The sequence below is a fragment of the Geotrypetes seraphini genome, chromosome 5 (assembly GCF_902459505.1).
Source record: "Geotrypetes seraphini chromosome 5, aGeoSer1.1, whole genome shotgun sequence".
Taxonomy (NCBI): Eukaryota; Metazoa; Chordata; class Amphibia; order Gymnophiona; family Dermophiidae; genus Geotrypetes; species Geotrypetes seraphini.
In genome coordinates, this window is record NC_047088.1 from 141,737,140 (window position 1) to 141,758,241 (window position 21,102).

Here is a 21,102-nt window from a genome sequence, read left to right on the forward strand (position 1 = left end):
TTTCTCTTCTTTCCTTCTGTTTCCCTGCCTGCCCCCTTTCTTTCTTTCTCCCTGCCGTTCCCCAAGCCACTGCCACTGCCGCTGCCATCGGGGAACAGGACCCACCAATGGATAACAGGCCCCAAAGCCGATGCCGACGCATGCTCTCCCTGACGTCAATTCTGCAATCGGAGAGGAAGTTCCGCCCAGCCAGGCAGCGATTGGCTGGCCCGAACTTCCTCTCCGACTGCAGAATTGACGTCGGGGAGAAGAAGACTTATCGGCTCGATAGATTAGATCGCCAAGACAAAGTGAGTCCTAGGTGATCGACTCACTTTGCCTTGGCGAGCTACTGGCGCCCCTGCCTCGGGCCCCCTGTCAGCTCCGGGCCCCTGAATGCAGGACTGGTAGTACTGCCCTGATGGCGGCCCTGCGGCACACCAGGCAACATCTCACGGCACACTAGTGTGCCGCGGAACAGCGGTTGAAAAACACTGGCCTAGATAACCTTTATAGGCAGTATTTAAATGTCTAAATAAATAAATAAAAAGACAAGCAGCTAATTTAGGGCATAGACAAGAGAAAGGTTACAGTAAGGGATACAAATCATAAAAGACAGAAGTACAGAGCACAGGGTATAGTACCGAATATGCAAACGCTATGCCCCAGCCTCAACCTCAACCTCAAAGAGAATATATAAATGCCTGCCTAAATAAGTCTTAAGTGCAGCCTTGAATGCTTGATGTGACAATAGCATACGCAGCTCAGTTGAGAGGGCCATAGGCATCGGAACGTGGGAGGGACCACAGCGGCCGTGGCCTCCCCAAAAATTGGCACTGCTTCAGCCCCCTTCCTTCCCTCCCTTGTCAGGCTCTTCACCTGGGATCGGATTTCTTCTGCCGCACAGCGGCAACAAGCACTGCCCCAGGCCCTTCACCCACAGGAACGGCTTTCTTCTGCCGCTCAGTGACAACGAGCAGGAGCGGCACTGAGCAACTTGTTGACTGGCTCCTGTAAATTCTCGTGATTCGCAAGAATTTGTGGGAGCCAGTCAACAAACCGCTCAGTGCTGAGCAAGTGCGCCAAAGCGAGTTCCTGCTTGTTGCTGCTGAGCAGCAAAAGAAAGCCATTCCCGCAGGTAAAGAGCCTGACAGGGGTTGGGAGGGAAGGGGCCTTGGGCAGTACTCGTTGCCGCTCTGCAACAGGAGAAAGCCGATCCCAGGTGAAGAGCCTGTCAGGTGTTGGGAGGGAAGGGGGCTGGGTGCAGAGCCTGACAGAGGGGGGAGGGAAGAGGTCTGGGTGCAGAGTCTGATAGGGAGAGGCTGGGTGCAGGGGCTAGGGAGATGGAAGTTGGGAAGGCAGGGAGGACAGATACTCAGGGGGTTGGGAAGACAGATACTGCACATACTGGGAGAGGGTTGGGAAGGACAAATGCAGGGGCTGGGAAGGGGGAGGAAAGGAGGAAAAGAGAGGGAGGCTAGGTGCAGTGCAGTGCCTGACAGAGGGGGGGAGGGAAAGGGGCTGGGTGCAGAACCTGACAGGGTCTGGGGCGGAGCTTGTGGTCCTCCCCAAACAAAAAAGAATTCCGCTGCCTATGGGGAGGGCATTCTACAAAGTCAGACCCATAACATTAAACATAGATGCCCTAATAGCAGTTTTTAAAAAACTGATGGAATGAAAGAATTATTTTGTTGGGAAGAGCAGAGAACAACACATCCACCAACACACAGGATCAAGTAGCATGTGAGAATCTTAGGCTGACCCAACACATAGATCTTATGAACTAAGGTTAATACTTTATAAGCCACATGTACATCCACAGGGAGACAGTGCTCTGATATAAGGAGGGAGTAAAGTGGTCATGTTTACGTCCACCAGTTATCAGCTTAACAGCCACATTCTGAATAAGCTGCAAGTGTTGAAATTCTTTCTGACCCAAGCCTGTGAACAATGCATTGCAATGATCAAGGTGTGAGATCACCAAGGCATGCACCGGGATACAGAGAGCTTTAGGTTCCAGGAAGGGACAAATTGATCTAATCTGACAAAGTTTATAAAAACACTTGCTAACTATGGCAGAGATATGAGAGTGAAAAGTAAGATTTGGATCTAGGACCACACCAAGGATTCAAACTGAGTCAGGGATAGGAATAGTAATATTCAAAAGATTAATAGAACTCAAAATACGGTGTATAGCGCTTCAAGTAAAAAAAGCATTACTTTTGTTTTAGTAAAGCTGAGCTTCATATTATGGTCCTGAATCCAACTTAGCATTAAATATAGCTGACTCAGCTTAACTAGTTGGGTTAAAAGGGGACAAGATCTGAGTATCATCTCTGTAAATGTATAGAACAAGATCTGAAATGAGTGCCTCCAAGGGCACCAAAAAAATATTAAATAATGTAGGGGCCAGGAGTGAACCCTAGGGGCAAATTCTATAAACGGCATCCTGATTGTAGGCGGCCTATTGATGCCTAACCAGGCAATCGGGATGCATGTTTTTTTAAAAAAACATCCCGAGGCAAGCTGCCCATATTGTAAGCGTCTCCAGGAGCCTAGGGAGGTACACAGGCCTGCCTAAGCTCGCCTAACGCTAGGCTTGGGAATGACTTTGCCTAGAAGTGGTCTTAGGCGACCTTAGGTGGGTCTAGGCAGCCCTACATTTCTCCCTAGGCCCGCAATAGGCACCTGAAATGTAGGCCATAAGCAGATGTGGCCACTGAACTTATTGTGGCAAGGGATCTCCTTCCTACCAGACAACCCCCAACCCCTGAACATCACCGGCAGGAGGGATACTCAGTCCCTCCAGCTGGAAACCCCCAACCCACCTCCCCCGCAAACATTGCTGGCAGGAGGGACGCCAGAATAAAAAACCATCCCGCATTGCTTTAACCTCTCTAAAAGCACTTAAACAACATGGTGGGATGGGCTTTCCCACTTTTTACCTTTACCACTTAGCTGCTACCCTGCGCTACGGCACCCTGTGGATGACTACAACACAGCCATGTTCTAATGTACCCGGCTGATACGCTATTGAGTCGCATCTTATGCATCCTGCTCCCTTGTACTGCATTCCCTATATGCCCAAAGCCCAAATTTCCCATCAATTCGCTACAATACATTCTACTAGATTAGCTATCACTCAACTGGAAAATATATTCTCCCCACCCAATTCCCGAACTCTCCAGGCTCCTATATGGCACAATAAAGATATTAAGATAGCAAATAAAACTATTCACTGGCCCCATTGGATAAACAATGGTATTAGATTCTTCAACCAAATAATTAAAAATAGATCTCTAATCCCTTTCGAAGAGCTACAATACACATTCATAAGAACATAGGAATTGCCGCAGCTGGGTCAGACCAGTGGTCCATCGTGCCCAGCAGGCCACTCACGCGGCAGCCCTTAGGTCAAAGAAAAGTGCCCTGAGACTAGCCTTTCCTGCGTACGTTCTGGTTCAGCAGGAATTTGTCTAGCTTTGTCTTGAATCCCTAGAGGGTGTTTTCCCCTATAACATCCTCTGGAAGAGTGTTCCAGTTTACTACCACTCTCTGGGTGAAGAAGAACTTCCTTACGTTTGTACGGAATTTATCCCCTTTTAACTTTAGAGAGTGCTGTCTTGTTCTCTCTACCTTGGAGAGGGTGAACAACCTATCTTTATCTACTAAGTCTATTCCCTTCATTATCTTGAATGTTTCGATTATGTCCCCTCTCAGTCTCCTCTTTTCAAGGGAGAAAAGGCCCAGTTTCTCTAATCTCTCACTGTACGGCAACTCCTCCAACCCCTTAACCATTTTAGTCACTCTTATCTGGACCTTTTCGAGTAGTACTGTGTCCTTCATGTACTCCAACCAATGATGGACACAGTATTCCAGGTGAGATCGTACCATGGCCCAGTACAGCGGCATGATAACCTTCTCCGATCATCCAGCTACTTCCTACTGAATTCTTCAGATGTATGCAACTATCATACTGCATTACCAAACTCAAATGGCCTTTACATTCATCCACCTCAGATTCATCTAAAATTAACTCCCTATACAGTGTGCGACATCTTAAGGGTCCTAGAGAATCCAAGGGTTGCCTTGGCTTCTACCATGCTCATCTTCCAGAAACTACCAGAAAATCCTTGACCTGGGTCTCTGGCAGTTTTACTGGTGCCAATAAGTCTGCACATTTTATGAACTCCCTATCTCCGTAGGTGCAGATAGTTCAAATCTTAAACAGTCAACACCAGCAGCTCTAATTACTAAGGCTGCTACAACCAAGGCAGCAGAAAACCCACAGCACTAATGAAGAATTAAACAGACCATTCATTGGAAACACATGCACACATAATATAAGAAGAAGTTGCCTCCACCGGGATCAGACCAGAGGTCCATCACATCCAGCGGTCCGCACCCGCGGCGGCCCATCAGGTCCATGACCTGTCAAGTGTTCCCTGCCCTAAAAAAACCTATCATTACTTCTATCCGTATCCCTCAATCCCCTTATCCTTCAGGAATTTATCCAAACCTTCTTTGAATCCCTGTAGTGTCTTCTGCCCTACCACAACCTCCGGGAGTGCGTTCCATGTGTCCACCACTCTTTGGGTGAAGAAGAACTTCCTGGCATTGGTTCTAAACCTATCCCCTTTCAGTTTCTCCAAGTGCACCCCTTGTACTTGTTGTTCCCCACAATCTGAAGAACCTGTCCTTGTCTACCTTATCTATGCCTTTCAGGATCTTGAAAGTTTGTATCATGTCTCCTCTAAGTCTCCTCTTTTCCAGGGAGAACAGCCCCAGCTGTTCTAGCCTGTCGGCATACAAAAGGTTTTCCATACCTCTTATCATTTTCGTCACTCTTCTCTGGACCCCCTCAAGCATTGCTATGTCCTTCTTGAGGTACGGCGACCAATACTGGACACAGTACTCCAGATGCGGGCGCACCATTGCACGATACAGTGGCAAGATGACTTCCTTTGTCCTGGTCGTGATACCCTTCTTGATGATACCCAGCATTCTGTTTGCTTTCTTTGAGGCTGTCGCGCATTGTGCCGATGCTTTCATTGTTGTATCCACCAGCACACCCAGGTCCCTTTCAAGGGTACTTACCTCTAGCAATGTTCCCTCCATTGTATAGCTGAACATCGGGTTCTTTTTCCCAACATGCATGACCTTGCATTTCTCTATATTAAAACGCATCTGCCACTTTTTGGCCCACTCTTCCAGCTTCGTTAGGTCCCTTTGCAGGTCTTCACAGTCTTCCGTGGTTCTAACCCTGCTGCAGAGTTTGGTGTCATCTGCAAATTTGATAACCTCACATTTCGTCCCTGTCTCCAGATTGTTTATAAATATATTGAACAGGAGCGGTCCCAACACCGACCCCTGCAGAACTCCGCTCGTGACCCGTTGCCAGTCTGAGTATTTGCCCTTCACTCCAACCCTCTGTTTTCTGCCCGCCAACCAGTGTTTAATCCATCGGTATACATCCCCCCTCCACTCCGTGGTTCCACAGCTTCTTAAGCAGCCGTTCGTGGGGTACCTTGTCGAAAGCTTTTTGGAAGTCGAGGTAAATGATGTCTACGAGTTCCCCTTTGTTGAATGACAGTTGTATGATGTTAAATACAATGAGTTTCAGTTACTAAAATATGGATATATTTACCTTGTACATAGTGGGTGGGATCTTAATACTGTAGTCATAAAAATATGATGACAGCTAAAGGCCAAATAGCCCATCCAGTCTGCCCATCTGCAACATCCATCATCTCCTCCTCTCCCTAAGAGATCCCACATGCCTATACCAAGCTTTCTTGAATTCAGACACAGTCCTTGTCTACTCTACCTCTACTGGGAAACTATTCCACGCATTTACCACCTTTTCTGTAAAAAAAAGTATTTCCTTAGATTACTCCTGAGCCTATTACCTCTTAACTTCATCCTATGTCCTCTCAATCCGGAGCTTCCTTTCAAATGAAAGAGACTCGACTCATGTACATTTACACCAGCGGTCTCAAACACGCGGCCCACAGGCCGCATTTGGCTCTCCAGATTTTATTTGCGACCCGCGGTCTGAACTGGATCATTATCTTCCTTTTGGAGCAGCAGCATGTCTGGCCGGCTCGTTCCGTTCAAAGCCGCGGGTTGGCGGCTCCTTGCGCTATCCACGGAAGAGCCGCCCAGACATGCTGCTGCTCCAGTGGCGTACCAAGGGGGGGGCGGTCCACTGTTCTCCCTAGAGTGCGGCTCGTCTAGAGCAGTGGTGCCCAACCTGCTTCCCTTCCCTTCTCAGGCCGGCACCGTATTATTTGATCTCCCTGCTTCTCTTCGGGGCCGACCAACTCTCGCCGCCCGACGTCAATTCTGACGTCGAGAGGACGTTCTGGCTAGCCAATCGCTGCCTGGCTGCCCGGAACGTCCTTTCCGACGTTAGAATTGACGTCGGGTGGCGAGAGTTGGTCGGCCCCATGGAGAAGAGAAAGAGGGAGATCTCGGCCTGTTCCCGATGGCGGCAGCGGCAGCAGCCTATTCCCCGGCGGCGGTGGCATGGGGGATGGCAGGAAGAAAGAAAGAAGGGGGGGGGACAGGGAGCCAGAAACAAAGCAAAAAATGGGACACGGAATCAAAAAAAGACAGACATAGAGAAAGAAAGAAAAAGTTGGGGGAGGGAATGAGGTCTGGAGGAGAGGAAGCATACAGGAGGCTGAAAGAAGAGAAGAAATATTGGATGCATAGTCAGAGACTGATAAAATTACCAAACAAAGGTAGGAAAATGATTTTATTTTCAATTTAGTGATTGAAATGTGCCAGTTTTGAGAAAGAAAAGATATTAAACTTTAAATGTGAGGGCTGCAGAAAAAATAGAGCACTTGGAGGGCCGCAGAAAAAATAGTTAATGTCTTATTAAAGAAATGACAATTTTGCATGAGGTAAAACTCTTTATAGTTTATATATCTTTCCTTTTAACTGTTAAAGGAAAGTTTTATAAACTATAAAGAGTTTAACCTCATGCAAAATTGTCATTTCTTTAATAAGACATTAACTATTTTTTCTGCGGCCCTCCAAGTACCTACAAATTCAAAATGTGGCCCCGCAAAGGGTTTGAGTTTGAGACCACTGATTTACACCATGTAGGTATTTAAACATCTCTATCATATCTCCCCTCTCTCACCTTTTCTCAAAAGTATTCATATTGAGTTCTTTAAGTCTGTTCCCATATGCTTTATGATAAACACCACACACCATTTTAGTAGCCTTCCTCTGTACCAACTCCATCCTTTTTATATCTTACTGAAGATGTGGTCTCCAGAATTGCACACAATATTCTAAATGAGGTCTCACCAGAGTTTTATACAGGGGCATCAATACCTTCTTTTTCCCACTGGCCATACCTCTCCCTATGCAACCTAGTATCCTTCTAGCTTTTGCCGTCACCTTTTCAACCTGTTTGGCCACCTTAAGATCATCATATACAATCACACCAAGTCTTACTCTACTGTCGTGCACATAAGATCTTCACCCATTCCCTCGGGTTTTTGCAGTCCAAATGCATAACTGCATTTCGTAGCATTAAATTTTAGCTGCCAAATTTCAGACCATTCTTCAAGCTTCACTAGGTCTTTCTTCATGTTATTCACACCATCTGGGGTGTCTACTCTATTGCAGATTTTGGTATCATCCACAAAGAAGAAAATCATACCTGGCAGCCCTTCAGCAATATCACTTATAAAAATGTTGAAAAGAACAGGCCCAAGAACAGAGCCTTGAGGCACACCACTTGTAGCATCCTTTTCCTCAGAGTGATCGCCATTGACCACTTCCCTCTGTCGTCTTCCACTCAACCAGTTCCTGACCCAGCCCGTTACTTTGGGGCCCATCCCGAGGGTACTCAGTTTATTTATTAGATGTCTGTGTGGAACACTGTCAAAAGCTTTGCTAAAATCTAAATACACCATATCTAGCGCACTCCCTCAATCCAATTCTCTGGTCACTCAGTCAAAGAAATTGATCAGATTTGTCTGACAAAACCTACCTTAGTGAATCCATGTTGCCTCCAGTCCTGCAATCTATCAGATTCCAGAAACCACCATTCTCTGTTTTAAAAGTGTTTCCATTAATTTGCTTGTAGTAGACATTGAGTGACAGAAAACCAAGGAAAACTACTGCAGAAACGATGTACTTGATGCCAAGTCTTTATTTCAATCAATAAACATTGTGTTAATGTGATCCACCTTTGTGATAAAGGAAGAAAAGAGATGCTGCATCTCTCTCTCCCCTCCACCCTCAGGCCTAACATTTCTCCCTCCCTCCCTTCCATCCCCAGGTCCAACTTCTTTCCCTTTCTCTTACCAACTGCCCCCATCCAATATCTCTCCTTTCTCTTCCCAACAGTTCTCCCTTCAAGTATCTCTTTCCCTTTCCTCCACCCCACCTTAGGTTCAACTTCTTTCCCCACAAACTCTCTCTCTATCCTCTGTTTCCAGCCCCATAAGCTCTCCCCCATGCTCATTTTTGAACTTCTTTTAATACCTTCCCCCTTTGCCCTTAAAAAAAAAACCCAGTTAGTCCAGGAGGATTCCACGGCCCAGCATGTTCCTCCCCTTCTCTCCTCGCTGGTCCAATGTCAACCTCACCTTCTGTCATGCTGAAAAATCAGCCAGTCTCGGCAACAATTCAGAAACATTGCTTGCGGTTCTTCTCCCTGCTTTCAATCTGCCGTGGTCTGTCTCCAATGACACAACCTCCTGTTTCCACCCAGATGGACCGTGGCAGACAGAAAGCAGGAAGGGGAGCCATGGGCAATGTTTCTCAGTCACTGTAGAGGACAGTGAATTTTTCAGCAGACAGAGGGTGAGGGTGACATCTGACCAGCGCGGAGAGAAGGGAGAAACATGCTGGGCCACTGGTGCCACCCAAAGCCTTAGGGCCTAGGGCCGCTGCCCTGTTTGCCCACCTCTAACGCCGGCCCTGCTCCCTCCCACTGTGCAGCACCTTTCAATTGACACCCCTCCCCCAATCCCCCTAAAGCTGCAGCAGTAGTGGCTGGGTAGTTAGAAGCAGTTGCTGTATACAGGCTGCTTTTGGCCTACTCTGTCAGGGCATCTCTCTGCCACGTCATCAGTGATGCAGCAGAGGAAAGGCCCCAGCAGCACAGGCTACAGGCAACCTATTCAGAGTGCTGCTTCTAGCAGCCCAATCACTGCAGTTGCTGTTTTAGGAGGCAGCCATCACGGAGAGGTATGTCAGTTCTGTCAACCCAGCCAGCAGAAAGGAAGGCCCAACATCAACACTGCCAGAAGTAAATGTTCATGGACCATAACTTCAAGACCAGGAGCACCCCTCATGGTAGGCATCTGGGGTGGAAACCTCCCCCTCCCACACATACACACCTCTTCGGTATGTCACTGAGTGTGACCTACCTGCATCAGGGGCAGTGGCGTACCAAGGGGGAGTGGGGGGGAAGTCTGCCCCAGGTGCACAGCTTGGGGAGGTGCACAGCCGGCCAGGTCCGGGTCCTCCTGCCCTTCCTTTCTCCCGGCCCGCGCCGCTGCAATCTTACCTCCCCCCGCCGACAAGAAGTCTTTCCGACGTCAATTCTGACGTCGGAGAGGACATTCCGGGCCAGCCAGGCAGTGATTGGCTGACCCGGAACATCCTCTCCAACGTCAGAATTGACGTCGGAAAGACTTCTTGTCAGGCGGGGGGAGGTAAGATTGCAGGCGCGGGCCGAGGAAGGAAGGGGAGAAGCGCTTTTTTTTCTGCAGCAGGGAGGGCAGGATGTAGGCAGGCAAGCTGGCTAGCTTTAGAGCAGCAGGGAGGGAGGGAAATAGGTAGGCAGGCTGTCTTTGGGGGTGGACAAAATCTGGAAGGTAATGGGGGGACATAAGGAGGCACTGGGGGCACTAAGGACACAGGAAGGAGGCACTGGGGGCACCATGGACACAGGAAGGAGGCACCGGGGTCATTATGGACACAGGAAGGAGGCACTGGGACACCATGGACATGGGACGGAGGCACTGGGGGCACCATGGACACAGGAAGCAGGCACTGGGGGCACCATGGATACGGGACGGAGGCACTATGGACACCGGACTGGGGCACTAAGGACACAGGATGGAGGCACTGGGGGCACTAAGGGCACGGGAAGGAGGCACTGGGGGCACTAAGGACATGGGAAGGAAGGAAAGAGGGAATAGAAAGGGACAATTGTTAGGCCTGAGTGCAGAAAGAAAGAAATGAAAGAAAGAATACACAGTCAATTAATAGATGTCCCCTTTGTTGAAAAAAATAAATGGTCACGTTACCTCTGACTTACTTTCTCTGCAGCAGAGTCGGCAGCCATGCTGAGGTGCAGGAAGGTCCCGCGATGACTCGCCTGCCGGCTCTGCTCCGGAAGAAGTAAGTTACGTCAGAGGGGGTGGACCCGACAGACGCAGTCATTGCGAGACTTTGCCACAACTCCCTGCGTCTGCCGGGTCCACCCCCTCTGACGTAACTTATTTCTTCCGGAGCAGAGCCAGCAGATGAGTCATCGCAGGACCTTCCAGGATGCGGCTGCCGAGTCCGCTCCAGAGCAAGTACGTCGGAGAGGCAGCCGGCAGCTACAGTCATCGTGGGACCTTGCTGAATGAAGGGAGAGAAAGGAGCAGGATTGCTGGAATGGAAGAGTGGTGGAGGGAAAGAAAGGGGGCAGGGTGGTGTAGAAGGGTAGTGCTGATAGAATTGATGAGAGGGTAGTAAGAACGTAATCTAGATAAATGCAGAAAAGGAAAATGAGGGGAAAAAGGGAAAGGGATTGCAGAGGAAGGGTGTGGGAGAGGGAAGGAGAGGAGAGAGATGTCAGACCAATGGGGGTGAAAGGAGAGATGGAAGGGGAAGGCATACAGTTTCTGGAAGGGGCATAGAAGGAGAGAAGATGCCATATAGGGGAAGAGAGACGGCAGACAGTGGATGGAAGGAAGAGAATTACAAGAAGATGAGGAAAGCAGAAACCACAGAAGACAAAGGTAGAAAAAAATTTTCTATTTATTTATTGCTTTAGGAGACATGTCACTGTTTCTGTGGTGCACTGTATGCAAAGTCCAGCTTCTTAATGGTTCAATTTAACCTTTGTCTATGTATTTCTATTTTATCCCCCCTTTTACAAAACTGTGGAGCGTTTTTTAGTACCAGCCGTGGTGGTAGCAGCTCTGATGCTCAGAATTCTATGAGCATCAGAGCTGTTACCACCGTGACTAAAATCCACACTAGAGTTTTGTAAAAGAGGGAGGGATTAGTTTATGATTACATATTCCATACTAGGCGAAGGTGTTTTCTGTGTTCTGTGTGTTTGAAAGACATGGTTTTTTGTTAGGATTGACTGCAGGATTGATCTGTACTAGTCTGGCTTCTTTAGTTTTACAATGGGTGTATTGTCCTGCTCACTGCATTATGTAAGATGCTGCCTTTTCCTAGGTACTCATGTGTGACATGTGGCTTGTTACTAACAATCATGTTTTTCGTACAGATGGGGGGGTTTCAAAAAAATGATGGGCCCTGGGTGTCACATATGCTAGGTACGCCACTGATCAGGGGTCTAGGACTGACTGTATACCAGATTATGTAGTGTTTCTTCCCATGAAAACCAAAGAACTTCAAAAATTAAGTTTATACCAGATTATTGTTTCTTTTTTTTATTAAAAAAAAAAAAAAAGGCTTCACATACTATGCTAAATTTGCATAGAACAGCACTAGGGTTGCCAAGGCATGAGGGAGTGAGCATCCTTCCTATCTCTCTTATTTTTCAGAGGCCACTGTTGTCATTGGGTGGAGCATCCATGATCATCGGGTGGGGGGGGTTCGGTGGCTGTCATCGGGGGTTGCTGCTGTCATCGGACACCCACGGTTGTCTTTGGAGGTTCAGCGGCTAACATCAAGGGGTGCACTGTCATTGGGGGCCTGTGGTTGTCATCAGGGGAGGGATGTTGTCAGGGGGGTGCCGGTTCAACTTTTCTCTATGGGGCAGATATTGTATGTGTGTTACACACACACACACACACACAACATCTGTTCCCATAGAAAAAAAATGAAAAAATATGACGGACAGTGCTGTGAACAAGGCTGCCCTGTGAACTTCTAAAAGCTAAGTTACTCAGCATTTCATATTCTGCTCTTTTCACTGGTTTTCAGCATTATATCTGCTTAATTGCTCTTCTCCTCCCCGTTTCTTACTAAAAAAATAAACCCTTGTCTTTCCTTTGTTAAATCGTATTTCCTCTTTCCCTTTCCCTTCATAGGAATAAGGGAAAGACTTATAGTCCCACCAACCCCAGGGACCACTTTTCATATATAGAGACCCAAATAATCAGGACTACTCAAATCAAGTCACTTCACAACCAATCAAGATGACCTTTATTCTATGCAATCACTGTGGTGCTTTAATTCCAAGACATACTATTTGGAGGCTTAAGGCTTGCCCCATCTGTCTTCAACTTGCTAGTATAAGGAGGAGCTCTGCAAACTTAAACAGGAATTGAATACAATTAAAGCAGCTTTCATCACTCCACAAAATCATACCAACTTACCACCTCTACCTCAAAGAATAAAACAGCCCAGGAATAAATGGGTCACAGTAGGCTCAGGAAGACTGCGACAAGTAACACAGAAACATCCACTTTCACAAATATTACCTCTACAGAATTCCTTCGCTCCACTAGTGCACTGTGATACTCAAAAAAACAGAAGGGAGGTGGGACTGGAACCAATGAAGGTAACTCAAGAGAACAAGCGCACCCTAAGCACAAATAAAAAGGCCAAAAATAGAAAGCTATTACTGTTGGGGGATTCCATCATCAGAGGCATTAACCTTGGAACACAAGGCGAGGAGACCAAAATAGTTAAATGTCTTCCAGGATCCTCAGCTGCCAGGAGTTCCAGGCAAATACAGACTATAATTAAGGAAGAAACTAAGGATTTTAACACTGATGTTGTTATCCATCTGGGAACAAATGACCTGGCCAACAACTCCACACTTGCAGCACAGAAAGCTTTTCGAGAGCTTGGTGAGGGCGTGAAACCTTTTGTAAACACTTTAGCTTTTTCTAAAATACTGCCTGCATACGGAAAGGGAGAGCAAAGAGTGAAAAACACAGAGGACTTTAATAGATGGCTCAAAGCCTGGTGTCATCAAGAAGGCTTCAAGTACATAGGAGGATGGGAAAATACATGGAAGAACAAGAAGCTATATTGCACTGATGGGCTACATATTACTACGAAAACAAAAACAAAAACTGCAGACCATGTGCAAGATGTAGTCACTGTTTATTACAATATTATTGCAGTATGGTAAATATATCACCTTATTACCAACCAATATTGTAATAAACAGTGCCTACATCTTGCACATGGTTGCTTGCTGTTGTTTACTGCAGATTCCGTTGGATTTTCTTTTCGTGTGCTACATATTACTACAGCAGGAAAAAGAAACCTTGCAGAGAAATTTAGACAATATTTTTCTAGGCATTTAAACTAAAAGGTGGGGGTGGTGTATGTACAAAGGACAATTATAGAGACCTCCCCTGGCAAAAGAAAAGATGTGATAGTAGTAAAGACTGCAACATAAGCAATATCAGCAACTCATTTCTTAGTATTGCAACGGAAAGTGAAACGAAACAAAAATCCATAAGAAAAAGGAGATTATCGTTGAAAAATAGCTGGAAAGCGATGACCACAAATGCTCGCAGTCTAAGCAACAAAGTTCATGATCTGCAAGCCCTGATGTTAGAGGCAGATCTAGATATTGTCGCTATCACAGAGACATGGTTCAGTGAATCACATGGATGGGATGCAAACATACCGGGATATAATCTTTTTAGGAAGGACAGAGATGGTCAAAAAGGTGGAGGAGTATCTCTCTATGTAAAGATCAATATCCAAGTGATCGAAATTCAAGGGACCTGGGGAGAGGAAGAAGCGATATGGATTGCTCTGAAAAGAGAAGATGGAACTTCTATCTATGTGGGTGTAGTCTACAGACCTCCGACTCAATCGCAGCAAATTGATAAGGATCTGATTGTGGATATCCAAAAGTTTAGAAGGAAAGAGGTTCTGCTGTTGGGAGATTTCAACCTGCCGGATGCGGACTGGAATGTTCCATCTGCAGAATCGGAAAGAAGTAGGGAGATTGTGGATGCCTTTCAAGAGGCTCTGCTCAGATGGAACCCACAAGGGAAAAAGCGATATTGGATCTGGTCCTCACAAATGGAGAGAGTATCTCTAATGTTCGAGTGGGTGCTCACCTGGGAAGTAGCGATCATCAAACGGTTTGTTTTGATATAACGGCTAAAGTGGAGAGCGGCCGCACGATACTTAAAGTCCTAGATTTCAAAAGTACGGACTTTAATGCAATGGGAGAGTACCTGAAGAAAGAGCTGTTAGGATGGGAGGACATAAGAGAAGTGGAAAGACAGTGGTCTAAGCTAAAAGGAGCGATAAAAATGGCTACGGACCATTATGTGATGAAAATCAATAAAAACAAGAGAAAAAGGAAGCCGATATGGTTCTCCAACCCAGTGGCTGAGAAAATAGAAAGAGTTGACGTTCGTGAAATATTAAAAAAACCCAAGAAGAGCAGAGCAGAAAGGACTACAGGGTGAAACTGAAAGAAGCCAAGAGAGATACGTCTGGCGAAAGCACAGGCGGAAGAACAAATGGCTAAAAATGTAAAAAAGGGAGACAAAAAGTTTTTCAGATATATTAGTGAAATGAGGAAGATGAAAAATGGAATTGCTAGGCTAAAAGATGCTGGGAACCAATATGTGGAGAGTGATGAGGGGAAAGCAAATGTGCTAAACAAATACTTCTGTTCTGTGTTCACAGAAGAAAATCCTGGAGAAGGACTGAGATTGTCTAGCAAAGTTACACGAGAAAATGGAGTAGATTCTGTGCCATTCACGGAGGAGGGTGTTTATGAGCAACTTGAAAAACTGAAGGTGGACAAAGCGATGGGACCAGACGGGATCCATCCCAGGATACTAAGGGAGCTCAGAGAGGTTCTGGCGAGTCCTATTAAAGACTTGTTCAACAAATCTCTGGAGACGGGAGTGATTCCTGGGGATTGGAGGAGAGCGGATGTGGTCCCTATTCATAAAAGTTGTCACAGGGATGAAGCAGGAAACTACAGACCGATGAGCCTCACTTCAGTTGTTGGTAAAATAATGGAAGTGTTGCTGAAAGAAAGGAGAGTGTACTTCCTTGAATCTAATGGGTTACAGGATCCGAGGCAACATGGTTTTACAAAAGGTAAATCATGCCAAACGAACCTGATTGAATTTTTTGATTGGGTGACCAGAGAGCTGGATCGAGGACATATGCTAGATGTAATTTACTTGGATTTCAGCAAAGCCTTTGATACAGTTCCTCATAGGAGGCTGTTGAATAACTTGAAAGGCTGAAGTTGGGACCCAAAGTGGTGAACTGGGTCAGAAACTGGCTGTCGGACAGACGCCAGAGGGAAGGAAGGAAAGGTGAGTAGTGGAGTCCCTCAGGGACCGGTGCTGGGGCCAATCCTGTTCAATATGTTTGTGAGTGACATTGCTGAAGGGTTAGAAGGAAAAGTGTGCCTTTTTGCAGATGATACCAAGATTTGTAACAGAGTAGACACTGAAGAGGGAGTGGAAAACATGAAAAAGGATCTGCAAAAGTTAGAGGAATGGTCTAATGCCTGGCAACTAAAATTCAATGCAAAGAAATGCAGAGCAATGCATTTGGGGATTAATAATAGGAAGGAACTGTATATGCTGGGAGGACAGAAGCTGATATGCACGGACGGGGAGAGGGACCTTGGGGTGATAGTGTCCAAAGATCTAAAGGCGAAAAAACAGTGTGACAAGGCAGTGACTGCTGCCAGAAGGATGCTGGGCTGTATAAAGAGAGGCGTAGTCAGTAGAAGGAAGAAGGTATTGATGCCCCTGTACAGGTCATTGATAAGGCCCCACTTGGAGTATTGTGTTCAGTTTTGGAGACCGTATCTGGCGAAGGACATAAGAAGACTTGAGGCGGTCCAGAGAAGGGCGACGAAAATGATAGGAGGCTTGCACCAGAAATGTATGAGGAGAGACTGGAAGCCCTGAATATGTATACCCTAGAGGAAAGGAGAGACAGGGGAGATATGATTCAGACATTCAAATACTTGAAGGATATTAACGTAGAACCAGTGGCGTACCTAGGGTATGTGGCACCCGGGGCCCATCATTTTTTGACACCCCCCCCATCTATATGAAAAATATGATTTTTAGTAACAATCCACATATCGCACAACAAGAGTGTACCTAGGAAAAGGCTGCATCTTAAACACTGCAGTGAGCACTAGAACACCAACACATACATTGTAAAACTAAACAAGCCAGATCCCGCACAGTCAATTGATCCTGTAGTCAATTGATCCCGTAGTCAATGCCAACTGAAAACTGTGTTCTTTTCATACACACAGAACAGAGATACACCCTCGCCCAATATGGAATAATCACAAACTAAAAATAGAAATATGGAGACAAAAGTTAAACTGAACCGCCAAGAAACCAGACCCTGGATACAATGCAACACCACAATAACAGTAACACATGTCCTCTAATACAGTGCAAAATATAAAGACAGTAGATGTAAATTTGAAAAAACTGATACATAACAATCACCACTTTACAAATTAACAAATAAAAATAAAACAAATAATGAGAAATAAAAAAATACCATTTTATTGGACTAATCCCCATAAACTCGGTCCCCATCCCCGCAAACCACCTGATTCCATCCACACAAGCCTTGAATTGTTTATATTAAAGTATAAAAAGAAACAATATTCTGTAAAATTGTCAATTTATAAATCAGCGTCTTCTCCCCACTCTCTTCCCCATTTCCCTTCAGCATCCTCAGCCCACTCTCTCTCCACTTTCCTTCAGCGCATGCACATAAAAACAAGCAAGTAATTTTATATCATTTTCATTCTAATTCATTCATAGAAATTAAAGTCTAGATAATGCCAGTCACATAACAAAACATGATTTTAGAAAAATAATTCCCTGCACAGTCAAGCCTGCAAGGATTACTAGATGTTTTTCAGCAGCTCCCCTCCCTCCCTCCCCCTTACATTTGTGGCCAAGTCAAAATGATCTACCAACAATAAAATTTTAAAAACACAAAGCATGCTGTATGCAGAGAAAATGTTAATTATCATTTATATTCTGCAGGTTTTCAAAGAGGTCAAGGCAGATGACTTTATGCAATGTCACCTCAGTAACAACTATACAAAAATAGACAAATATTCCCCCTCCCTTTTTACTAAAAGCGCAGGGAGCTGCACTGAATGCCCCACGCTGCTCTCGACGCTCATAGGCTCCCTGCGCTAAAAAACGCTATTGCGGTTTAGTAAAAGGGGGCCATAGTGCAAAATATAGATAGCAGATATAAATTCTCAAAACGGACACATTTTGATCACTAAGTTGAAAATAAAATCATTTTTCCTACCTTTTTGTCTGGTGATTTCATGAGTCTCTGGTCCTTCTTCTTTCTTCTCCTGCCCCCGCCCTCTTTCTTTCTCTCTCCCCCTGGCTCCCCTCTTTATTTCTGCCTTTCTTTCTCTCTCCCCCTTGACCCCCTCTTTATTTCTGCCTTTCTTTCTCTCCCCCCTGGCCTCCCTCTTTATTTCTCTCTCCCCCTGGCCCTCCTCTTTCTTTCTGCCTTTCTTTCTCTCCCCCTTGACCCCCTCTTTATTTCTGCCTTTCTTTATCTCTCTCCCTGGCCCCCCTCTTTATTTTTTCCTTTCTTTCTCTCTCCCCCCTAACTCCCACAAAGCCATCGTGCCAATTTCTCCACTTCTATGATTCTTTCCCTACCCTCACCCCCAAGCCAGCAGCCGATTTCTCCCTGCTCCTTCCCCGATGTCCTGAACTTCATCGGGCAGCAGCAGCATTCACAATTCACTGCTGTTGCCCGCTTCAGGCCTTCCTCTCTGTCGGGTCCTGTCTTCATGAAAACAGGAAGTAGGCAGGACCCAGCAGAGAACAAGGCCTGAAGCCGGCAACAGCAGCAAATTGTAAACGCTGCTGCTGCCCGAAGAAGGTAATGGAGCACCGAGGCAGACCACTTATCCCCCCTCCCAGCCGAACCCCCGCTGACCCTCCTATCTCCCCCCCTGTGAACCTTTCCGACCCTCCCAGCGAGAGCAGCAAACCTCCTTCGCGGCTTTCTCCTCCCTCTGCCACGTCACTGATGATATCATCAGTGATGCGGCAGAGGGAGGAGAAAGCCGACGCTATTGGAGGGAGGTTTGCTGCTTTCGCTGGGAGGGTCAGAAAGGTTCACTTGGGGGGGAGAGATAGGAGGGTCAGCGGGGGTTCGGCTGGGAGGGGGGAGAAGCGGTCTGCCTCGGTGCTCCAAGGCCTGGCGCCATTACCTTTTTCGGTAATGGCGCCGATGCTGCTTTCGCTGGGAGGGTGGGAGCGCGATAGGGACTGGGCCAGCTGTGCACCCCCCCTAAGGCGGCACCCAGGGCGGGCGGCACCCGGGGCGGACACCCCCCACCCCGCCCCCCCTTGGTACGCTACTGCGTAGAACAGAATCTTTTCCAGAGAAAGGAAAATGGTAAAACCAGAGGACATAATTTGAGGTTGAGGGTTGGTAGATTCAGGGGCAATGTTAGGAAATTCTACTTTACAGAGAGGGTAGTGGATGCCTGGAATGCGCTCCCGAGAGAGGTGGTGGAGAGTAAAACTGTGACTGAGTTCAAAGAAGTGTGAGATGAACACAGAGGATTTAGAATCAGAAAATAATATTAAATATTGAACTAAGGCCAATACTGGGCAGATTTGCACGGTCTGTGTCTGTATATGACCGTTTGGTGGAGGATGGGCTGGGGAGGGCTTCAATGGCTGAGAGGGTGTAGATGGGCTGGAGTAAGTCTTAACAGAGATTTCGGCAGTTGGAACCCAAGCACAGTACAGGGTAAAGCTTTGGATTCTTGCCCAGAAATAGCTAAGAAGAAAAAATTAAAAAATTTAAATTGAATCGGGTTGGGCAGACTGGATGGACCATTCGGGTCTTTATCTGCCGTCATCTACTATGTTACTATGTTACTATGACCTATTGGGTTTTTTCAGATTGATGCACGCCTTTGCAATGTTAGACCATCAATCGAATGGCTCATTTTAATATTAATTACCTCATTTTAATACTAATGATTTTGTACATCAGGTTGGCAAATTTGTTGAGTCGCTAAACCAGTCAAACTGATTTAGTGATGATCGTTAAACAATCAGACATTTTAGTGCATCCAGCCCTCTATCACCACAAATTCAGAGCAACACAGCTTTGTGTTTGTATGTGTCAAGTTGATGCAAATGCTAAGAGATTTTCGATATTATAATAAAAATCCTTACAACTATAGTGGACTCTTGAGTCCTTTATTCTCCATTTTGCTGTGGGAACTGGTCTTTTTCTGTTTCCTGTAGTTGTAGAATTATCACCATTACATGCAACAGCCACATCATAAGTTAGTGTGAAGATGGGGAACAAAGATTAGAAACAAAACAACAAATCTCAGGGCATATAAATTGAATCTGGAAACAAGTTTCAATAACAATGATTTCTTGAGAAAGCAATCAGTCAGATTTGAACTGGGTCAGAAATAGAACTGATTACTTGAGAAAGTTCAAGTTAAATACCGGTAGTTAAAGATCTGTCACTCAAACAGATCCATCATTAGATGGTTGGAAAGAGTACGGCCACACCAGGTTCTGTGATGGTCTGATCATTCATAGCTTCACAGACTTAAAGATGGCCTTCAAGTGTGGGCAGAAGCAGTAAAGAAGCTATTTCGTACATGAGATTTTCAGAACAGCAGACACTCGGCTTGGTAGCTAGTCTTAAGGAGTCAGCTAAAGGAGAAAATACATGTGGTAGGACTGGCACAGTAGAATTTATGACCACTGGCCCAATAGAAGTTGGCATAAGAAAAGAACATGTCAGCATGTGTGGCAGCAGTAAAGGAGCTGTCTCCTCCACAAGCCAGCAGAAATTAGAATGGAGCAGCATTTTGACAGCCATCCCCACAGGAGCCAGCAGAAGGATACAGTACGCAAGTGTGATAGCTAGCCTCCCTCCTCGCCTTATTATCTGTCTGTCCCTGTATGGAAGAAAATCTAATGGAACGCACCCAGCTCTGCTGTATGTTAGCATCAGGCAGTATAAATATGAAGAGAAAGACACCAGATAGCTTACACAAAGCTTTCTTTTTACTTAGAATTCAGTTTTATATTTCAGCTCAAATTGCATTATACTATTTCTGCCATAGTTACTTACCAGAACAGTTTATATAAGTGAGAATATATATAAGTGCATAAAGCCCTGTCTCTGGTAGTCTTCAAGTCCAGGCTGAAAGCCCACTTTTTTGACTCTGCGTTTAAGACCTACCCTGTCAATTTGTAAAGCACCTATATCTGTTCATTCTCTCTTACTACCCTACCCCCTCCACCTAAGTCCCTTGTAATTCCTATCTAAGTATCATGTATAAGTTCACCTTTGTCCTCTATATCTGTCATAATTAGATTGTGAGCTCTTTTGAGCGTTTTTAATGTACAGCGCTGGGTGCATCTGGTAGCGCTTTAGAAATAATAAATAGTGATGGTAGTAGAATAAGCATTGCCAGACTTTACTTCTCTCTTTATTCTATCTATAAGCTCTCAATAGCTTGCTTATCGGTGCAGGTTCATAGAACATTGAGATCACAGGATCAACATCTATTAACCATTCCCTCGTTAAAAATCATCAATACAAGACGTCTCACTATTTTTTCAGTGACAGCCCCTCAGTCCTGGAATGATCTCCCAATATATATAAGAGAAGAAAAGAACCTCGAAAAATTTAAAATTAAGCTCAAAAGTTTCCTTTTTAACGATGCTTTTAGTGAATAATGATTTTTTATTATTTTTATCTATCTTTTTTATTGTCTTTTTTCCCCCCCCTATGTTTTTACCTTTGTATTTTTGAATTTAATATAGAATGTAACCATTAATGAATTCTCCTATTGTTTCGATATAATAAGTAACAACTTAATTTTTTTTAAACTGTTTGCTTTTTGTAATATTGTCCATTTATATAATATTTTACCTA